The 9,710-nt window shown below is 40.2% G+C and overlaps 1 pseudogene; it reads left to right on the top strand.

Annotated features, from left to right (window-relative positions):
- The first annotated feature begins 8,105 nt into the window (after window positions 1-8,105).
- On the top strand, window positions 8,106-8,199 carry LOC131822781 (small nucleolar RNA U3; annotated as a pseudogene).
- Window positions 8,200-9,710: the final 1,511 nt, after the last annotated feature.

Below are 9,710 nucleotides of genomic sequence, written 5' to 3'. Positions count from 1 at the left end.
GTTCTCCTCTCTCTTTCACACCCAGCTGTGTTTGGAGAGATAAATCCTATATTCCTTCACTACTCTTATTTTTTTTTTTTTTTAAATTCCCAGTCACTTTTATGAGTGAATTAACTCACCAAACAATTAACTCACCAAAAATTAACTCACCCTCATGTGAGTCCTCATGTCCTCATTGACCATGATGCTATGTCTTAGGACTGTGCCTTGTCATGGAGTCAGATCTGCTCTCAAATCCTAGTATCATGTGCTTATGATCCTGGCCAATGATCACCAATGACTAATTGTCAAACTCAGTGGCTTCTGTTCAATTTCACTCCATCTGACTTGCTGGAAACTCCTCCCGAACCTTCTCTGCTCCTGCTCTCCCACAGCTCTTCTTTCCTTCAATCTAGCTGTATCTATTGTGTAGTATCCTCTTAATCATGAAGGTGATTCCCTAGGCATTATCCTCAGCTTTCCTCCCTCTCTCTTTCAATTTAGTCTCTGAACCTCCTGTAATTGAGCTGCATTTGGTGGGTATGTGTGAGCATTTTTCTGGGAAGAAAGTGCATAACTCTTATCAGCTCTGCAAGGAGATCTTTTGCAGGATAATTCTTCTAAACAAAACCCCTGCCTACCCTGTCTCATGTTTAGGCATGTTCATCAACTAATAAGACCCCTACTATCACCCAGATTCTGCTGACTCCTGGATCTCTAAACGTGGCCTCTTTCTTCACCCACCAATGTCCCCTCCTGGAGAGTCCTTCTAGAACAATAATTCTTATCAGACAGATGGCAGGACCTTGGCCTCTAGCTCCATGGGAGGCACTGAGTGAGTTGAGGGTAATGTGGTCATGCACATAAAATCAGAGTCCCTGGGAGGAAGCAGCTCCACCCTGACTCTTGCTATCCACGGAAGCTCTGCTCAACATTGGCCATTTCCCCAGTCTCCTCCTCCAGCTCCAGGAGAAGCCTTCTTCTTCAGTCCAGGTCTTGGACTCAACTGCAGAGATGCCTGGGACCATTATCACTCAGCTCAGTTTCATCAGAGTCCTTTCTTTCCAGAGTGCCCAAGTCTCATATCCATTGGTTGATCAAATTCACCTGACTCTAAAGACCTTTTTATTGTCTTTCCATCACCACCAACCTCCCTGCTCTGTGTATTTCCACAGTCTACCCCATGCCCTCATCATCTCTCATCTGGTCTTTTACAATGAGGTCTTGAAAGGTCTCTCCACCTCATGCCTTTCTGCTGTCACCTCCATCTTCTAAACACACAACCGATTATCCCAATTTCAAAAATCCTTCAGTGCTATCAATCTGTCAATTTAGATAAAAATCAAAGTGCCTCCTGGCATTGAAAGACCCTCCACTCCCAGGCTTCATCCTTTCTTTTAGAGTCATATCTCCAGCCATTCTTCCATTTATCTTCTGTCATACACAACCACTCAACTTCCTTTGGACTTTTCCACCTCTCTTCAGATTGGTCATCGTGGCTGGAAAGCCTGATCTTTAAGGAATGGAGCTCCTCTTCCAGTGCTCAGCTCTAATAGGAGCTCTTCTGTGAGTCTGCAGTTTCCTACCTGCAAGAATGAGTAACCTCTGCTTTAGGACTCATTAAGCTATTGGTCCAAAACTCCAATAAGCATGCACTTCCCAGAAAGCCCTGCCATTGATTGCATGTTTGTGTGTGTTTCTCCCTTGATCATAATGACAGTTTCTTGAGGAAGAAAGCTGGCATTGGCTATCTTGTCCCTCCTCTACCCCCACCCCAGCACTTAGGACAGAGCTTGTTCTCTGCTACATTCTCTATAAATGCTTGAGGAATGAAGGGAGAAATTAATGGTGAATATGATCGTCACCACCATTGTCTGCCTTTACTGGTCCCCATTTCTCTCAAGGAAAGGGAGGAACTGTATGAGATTAGGCAGATGCTTTCAGAGTGCACCCATAATTCCACAAAACAAGTATTAAAATACAGAAAGGAGCTTTGAGATAGGAAAAAAAAAAGAAGATAGTAATGAACAAAAACAAACTAAATTTTGTTTAGTTTGTTAGTTTAGCTACTTACTACTACCTAGTTAGCAGTAAGGCTGGCATTTTGATTGGCATACTGAGATTGGCTCAGTCTCTTAGAGCACCTTCATGGGCACCTGGGTTGCTCAGTTGGTTAAGTGTCTAAGTCTTGGTTTCAGCTGAGGTCATGATCTCAGTGTCATGACATCGAGACCCATGTCAGGCACAGAGTCTGAGGTTCTCTCTCCTCCTCCCCCGCCCCTCATGCTTGTGATTCTCCCCCACCCCCCGCCAAATAAATAAATCTTTAAAAAAAAGGAAGGGGGCTGCAATGTGAAGGGAACTGGGGCAGGAGATGGTTGAATCTGGACTAACAAGTGGTGGCAGAGATGGAAAAGAGGGAACAAACTTAAAAAACACTAAAGAAGTACAGTTGTTAGGATGATACACTGAAGCATGAAAAGAGATGGAAGAGCCAAGAGTTCATTCATTCATTGATTCATTCAACTAATATTCAAGGAGTCCTACTGTGTGCCAAGCACTGTAGGGGGGCAGGGAATTCTGTGGTGAAAATACTGTCCCTGACCTCAAGACACTGAGTTTCTGATACTATAAATGGCTGTCCACTGGTGCATGGTAATGAGCACCCAAATACTCTTACTTAGAATGGAAACTAGTTTGGGAACCATTATTATTCCTCCTTGACAGAATAGAACAGTGAACAATACCTGGGTAGAGAGACCGACATGCTCATGAAAGATGTCTGCTGTGTTCCAACATAGTACTATTTTTATTTATTTTAAAGCTTTAAAAAATCAATTAATTGACTGATTTGAGAGAGAGAGAGAGAGAGAGAATGGGGGGAGGTGAAGAGGGAGAGGGAGAGAAGCAGATTCCCCTGAGCACAGTCCAGGGAGCTGGATCTCATGACCTGAGCCAAAATCAAGAGTCTGACGCCCAACTGACAGAACCACCCAGGCCCCTGCCATAATACTATTTTTAAAACTTTATTTTAATTACAAAAGTAATAGACACTTATTGTAGAAAAATTAGAAAACACATGCAGTTCAAAGAAGGAAAAAAATCTGTAATCTGATCACATGGATATTAATCACCTTTATGTCCCTCAGACTTTTTCAATCTACACTGCCCAGAAAATGCATACAATAACAGAGGGGCCAATTTCTACGTACAATTTTGTGGACTGACTATTGTTACTTTAAACCGCTTGTGAATATCTTCCATTCCAGAAAATAAACTACTACAATATCATTTTTCATGCTTGCATAAGTATTCTATTACTCACTTATTCATAATTCACTTAATTAATCTGCTAATTTCAATGCTTTGGGAGCAACTGATGATCAGGTGGAAATTTATTTCACTAGCTTAAAAAATAATGTCTCTTAAAAATAATAATATCTCTTGAGGCCCACACTAATTCAGAGCCTCACAGTGAAATACAGTTCCAGCTTAGTTAGACTCACACAATAGAAATCTACCCCAGTCTATCCCTTTTCAACATGGTATCCACGTATACCTTTTTGAACTATATTTAACTTAATTTTCAAATAATGGCTGTAGCAACAATTTGCTTTCTCCTAACATAACACAACTATCCCTCATACAACTGTAACCTGCTCTCTCCAAAGAGAAAGCAAAGTCCTTTTGTTTGTTTTGGGGTGAGAATCATCCCTCTTCTAGACAAGTCATCTTCCTTTTCCAATATCCAGTAAGTTAAATACTAAGAGGTCAGATATTACCAACAAATATTATACTCCATGTGGTGGGAGAATGGGAAACAGAAAGAAAAAATATTGGTTAGCGTACATACAAATATATTCATATCAAAACAAGGAAGAAATACTCATAACTCCTACAGTGCTTATTTCTACAACCACTCACATGGTCGCAGCTGGTATTTAAGTTTTTCACTGCCTATTTTGTACTCCTTTTGCCCTCAGCAACAACTACAGCTGGTTTTAGTTCTTTGTCTGCCAGTGGACTACAACTTAATTCCTGAAAGGTCTGAGCCATTACCGGTCCTGCCTCTACTGAGCTGTTGTTTCCCATGGATTTTAATCATAGAATATGGGGATGGTAAGAGGCACCTATGGGGATCTCCTGCATCCTAAACACATTCCCTCTTGCTGACATTTTGTAGTGGCAATCCAATTTTTCCATGAATGTCAGGCTCATATCCCCTAGTCAATATCACACCCTTTCCTTGCTTTTTGGTTCACTGGCATGAGTGCACAGAGAGGTAAGGTGATGATTTCATCTGTGTTTAGTGAAACCACTGAGGTGTCCCTTGGTAGAAGTATTCCTTTCCTGGGACTAACACGTCTAGACTAGCAGAGCCCAAAGTTGTAGGGAATGGGAAACAAAAATCTCATCAGTGCATCACTAGAAGTAACAGTGAGAGGAGCTGCTCCCATTTTCTATCCTTGATTCCTGGACTTGCGAATCCTGGTTCTAAGGAAACAGGTGCATGTATTGATCACTGATTTACAGCACATGCTGCATCCTGGCCGACGCTGTTTGAGCTCCAAGAGGTGTTGACATTCAGCTGGCATCATAACTGAGTTTTCAGAAGACCCTTCCACCATTCCACACAGCTGCTTCAAGGTGATGGGGCACATGCGAAGACTGGCAAATTCCATGAACATGAGCCACTATTCATTTGCTGTCAAACACGTTCCTTGGCCAAAGCAATGCTGTGTGGTATCCTGTGATGATGTGTAAGGCATTCTTTAAGTCCACACAGTGGTGATTTTTGTAGCAGCATTGTGGGCAAGGGAGAAAAATTTGTATCCTCTGTAAGTGCCTATTTTAGTAAGAACCAAGTGCCTACAGAAGTGGGCCTATGTAATTAACCTACACCAAATGGGTGGCTCGTCTTCCTAGAGAATGGTGCCATTTTGCGGCTCATGGTTGATATCTACTATTGGCAGTTTGGGTACTCAACAGTAGATCTAGCCCGATCAGTCTTGAGGGAAAGTCCATGAATGACCTCCATCCCTGCTGCCATGGCCACTTTCTTTGTGGGCTTACTGGGAAGACTGGAGTGACTGGAGAAAGAGGATGACTGACGTCCACAGGGTGGATCATCTTGTCGACCTGATTCTGAATCTCCTTCCCTACGTACGTTGTTTTTTGATGAGTATGCACATGGGGCACAAATATCTTCATACTTTGAAATTTAAACCTAGGTCCATCGCTGGACCTCCTCAACAATTTTCGAATCGTGTCCCTTCTAATTCCCTGGCCATCCAGCCAACCAAATAATTAGTCACTGTCCATGAATCACCATAGACCTGCATCTGTGGCCATTGCTCCTTCCAGGCAAAATGAACAGCCAGGTAGACTCTAACATTCTGCCCATTGGAAGGATTTTCCCTCGTCAGTTCTTTCAAGTGAGGTTCCCTCTAAGTGAGGTTGTTGTACAAAGTCATTTACTTTCACGTGCTGCAAGCACGTTGTGCAGAATTACCTATAAAACAGCCCCTTCCACACTTCCTTCTTCAGGTAACTGGTCATTAGGCATTTTCCATAATGCCGCAGGTGTAGGTTCAGAAGAAGAGTCAGTGTGGCAGGGCTGTGGGTCATGGGCACCTGGATTATTTCTCATGCAATTTAAATGTATTTTTAAGATCTCCATGAGCCTTCTCTCCTGTATAACACTTTCATTTGATGATGGAATGCTGCTGTGGACACCCATGTTTATGTGTTGATAGGTTAGACAATGCCAAGTTGGTGATGGAGGGCTCCGGTTTCATGGTAACTTGTTGCCGATGGGCAATAGCATAGTCACTGGTAAGATCCAATGGCAAGCCAGAGGCTACTTCTCAGTGGAGATATTTATCTGCAGAGGATGGCAGAGGTTTGCTGCAAAACTCCAGGGCTTTGTGCTGATTCACATAAAGGGGCTTGTCAAAATCTCCATAGAGCATCCTTATCTGCCCCAGACATGCCAAGTGATACTGGACCTGCTGAGTCATTCGGCCCAAGTGACAGAGCAGTTTGCTCAGCAAGCTGGACCTATTGCAGAGGATTTCCTTATTCTGGGTCGCTCTCAAAACTAGCAGTTTATTGCATTATTCATTAAATAGATTGGAATAGCATGACCAGAAGTCACTACATGATTAAATTTACTTTAATCCACTGTTGCTCACTGAGATCCATTTTTCTTGTAGAAGGGCTGACTTAGCTAACTCAACAGAATGTGGTAGGGATTGTCACTGTTTATCTTCCAAATCTTTGATGGCGGCATCAGTCTCTGCAGCCATCTGGTTTTTTTGTTTCGGTTTTTTGTTTTTTTGTTCCACTTAATCTTTCCTGCCATAAGAATCCTCACTCTATGGGTCAGGAAACCATGGCAGGGATTCTTCCACATCTGAACATGCTTATTCCAGCTGTACATCTTAGAATTAATCTCATCATTCTCACCACCTCTGAAAGGAGAAGTAAAATGAAAGCAGTGATGAAAGGAAACTCGTTCCATGCGTCTCTGTTGTTACAATGGGCAAGTACCTATGTTTTGCTTGTGAATTTTCATTTTCAAAATTTTAAATAATGACAATGATAACAAAAATATTCCCAATCTAATATTGCATTACACAGAGTCTGATAGAACATGAGACATAGTAGTGCTTCACCCGGTGCCTGACACAGAGTTGCCACTCAATATTTGTTCAGCTGGGGAAACATACTCATACTTAGAACCAAAATGGAAAGAGCATAGTTCATGAGACTGTCAATGCAGCTGCAAAAGGTCTTTGTAAATTGATCAGAGCTAAAATTGTAATTATTATCTGACCAAAAAAAACCAAAACCAAAAACAAAGCTACCAATTTCCTCCCTAATACATATGCACAAAAACTAAAGTCAGTAGAATCAATAGTATTGGTAGCTCTAGTTTGTTTAAAAGTCAGTTGAAGGGGCACCTGAGTGGCTCAGTGGGTTGAGGCCTCTGCCTTCAGCTCAGGTCATGATCCCAGGGTCCTGGGATTGAGCCCCACATCTGGCTCTGCAGGGAGCCTGCTTTCTCCTCTCTCTTTCTACCTGCCTCTCTGTCTACTTGTGATCTCTGTCAAATAAATAATTAAAATCTTAAAAAAAAAAGTCAGTTGAAAACTTATTTGTGGTATTTTCCTTCTTTTGACCAGCAGAGCCATTCCCGACTTCAAGGCTTTTAATTAATATTTCCTGTATTAAACATGAAAATCTTTGCAGATACCAGTTTTATGCTCTTTTCTTTTTTGAGTGTATATTTGGTTGTGCATGGTAAGAATTAATCATTTTTGCTTTTATGTAAAAGTAGCTTAAAATGATAGGCTCTATTGTATATAATGTTTTAAATCTGTGTTTCTTCCAACATTTGCCCTTCTTCATCTATATAAAACATCCACCCACTGAATAATTAGATTGTATGTTTACTTAAAGGCATGCTCTAATGTCCATGGTTATATTCATTATTTCCTTGGTTTTTGGTTACAGAGTTTATATTGTGTTTAACCAAAACATTTTTTTTTTAAAGATTTTATTTATTTATTTGACAGAGAGAAATCACAAGTAGACGGAGAGGCAGGCAGAGAGAGAGGAAGGGAAGCAGGCTCCCTGCTGAGCAGAGAGCCCGATGTGGGACTCGATCCCAGGACCCTGAGATCATGACCTGAGCCGAAGGCAGCGGCTTAACCCACTGAGCCACCCAGGCGCCCTTAACCAAAACATTTTCTGCAGAAATATTTTTGGTTAGGACACAGATGGTAACAGATGTATGTTTTTATTCATAAAAGGTTTTTTTTTTTAATACTTGACTTATACAATATTACAAAGTCAAGTTGGAAAATATTTCAGATTTTAAGATGTTAAAAATAACAATGAATTGGTTTCTGGAACAAACTTACATTTTGGAACAGAGAAAAAATGAAAGTAATAACTCAATACATAGATGAATGTGAAGCTCTGACTAGGTGGTTTTATTTTTTACTACAAAATGTTTATTTTTAATTTAAAGCATCTAGGTTTTTTCCACAATGCATATAGAATTATTTGTCCTAAAATATATAGGAAGAAGAATAAACTTGTCCCATCTTAAACATCTCAAGACTATACTTTCAGGGATCATTTCTATAGTTTGTTATTAAAGAAGTTTCTCTAAACATGTAGAGTACCCATCTTAAACATCTCAAATCTTGTTTGCATTTAGAACAATTGCCTTTAGGTCTCAACCAATCACAGACTACTACACTTCTTAAGTTTCACTTCTCAAGCTTCAGTTTTGTCATATGTAAAGTGCTGTTAGTATTTCCCTAACAGAGGTGTCTTGAAGACTAAATAAGAACCAGTGTAAATCATTTAACATATGTCTGTCAAGCAGTGGTTAATTGGTATTATCTTTCCCCTTGAAGCTATCAGAGAAGCTTAAAAACTTTCAATTTCTTACCACCTCAGACCTGTCAGAATGGCTAACAACACAGGAAATAACAGATGTTGGTGAGGATGTGGGGAAAGGGGAACCCTCCTACACCATTGGTGGGAATGCAAACTGGTGCAGCCACTCTGGAAAACAGTATGGAGGTTCCTCAAAAAGTTGAAAATAGAGCTACCCTAAGACCCAGTAATTGCTCTACTGGGTATTTACCCCCAAAATACAAAGTAGTGATCTGAAGGGGCACGTGCACCCGAATGTTTATAGCAGCAATGTCCACAATAGCCAAACTATGGAAGCAACCTAGGTGTCCATCAACAGATGAATGAATAAAGAGGATGTGATGTGTATAAACAATGAGATACTATTCAGCTATAAAAAAATGAAATCCTGCCATTTACAATGATGTGGATGGAACTAGAGGGTATTATGTGAAACAAAATAAGTCAGTCAGAGAAAGACAATTATCATATGATCTCACTCACCCATGGAAATTAAGAAACAAAACAGAGGGTCATAGGGGAAGAGAGAGAGAGAAAAAAAAAAAAAAAAACAAGATGAATCAGAGACGGAGATAAACCATAAGAGACTCTTAATCATAGGAAACAAACTGAGGGTTACTGGAGGGAAGAGGGGGTGGGAGAATGGGATAACTGGGTGATGGGCATTAAGGAGGGCATGTGATGTAATGAGCATATATAAGTGGATGCTACGTAAGACTGATGAATCACTGACCTCTACCTCTGAAACTAATAATACACTATATGTTAATTTATTGAATTTAATAACAAGTACCTCTCAAATTAAAAAAAAAACTCTTAATTTCTATGTCTTTCCTTTTTAAAAAAGACAACATAATTGTTCCAAAGTTCTGCTTATTTATAAAACTATGGGAACTTCAGAAACATTCTGCTTTATAATACCCAGAGAAACCGCCTATGTATAAATACTGGCTGCGCTGTATACCCACTTCATTATTGCTGATATTTTTGAGATGGGAGTTTTAGGAAAGGCAGAAACCAGGATGAGTTAAAGCTTTTTGGCCAGAAAGATTTTAGCATTTATGAAGATAGGGATAGCTGTGGGAGAAGCAAAGTGAAACGGAGGATACGGGTTATTTAAAATAGTATTTTGGTCACGTCAAGGTATCAGCTTTAGGCATCCTGTGGAGACGTCATCTTGCTATTTTTGATACATCTGGACTGGATATTTTTTTTAAATTTACAAAAATTTAAAAATTGTCAAAAAATGTTTGACAATTTTGAGAAATTATTAGTAA

This window comes from Mustela lutreola, chromosome 1 (genome assembly GCF_030435805.1).
Source record: "Mustela lutreola isolate mMusLut2 chromosome 1, mMusLut2.pri, whole genome shotgun sequence".
NCBI lineage: Eukaryota > Metazoa > Chordata > Mammalia > Carnivora > Mustelidae > Mustela > Mustela lutreola.
Note: the sequence above shows the minus strand (reverse complement) of the source record. Positions and strands in the feature narration are given on the sequence as shown.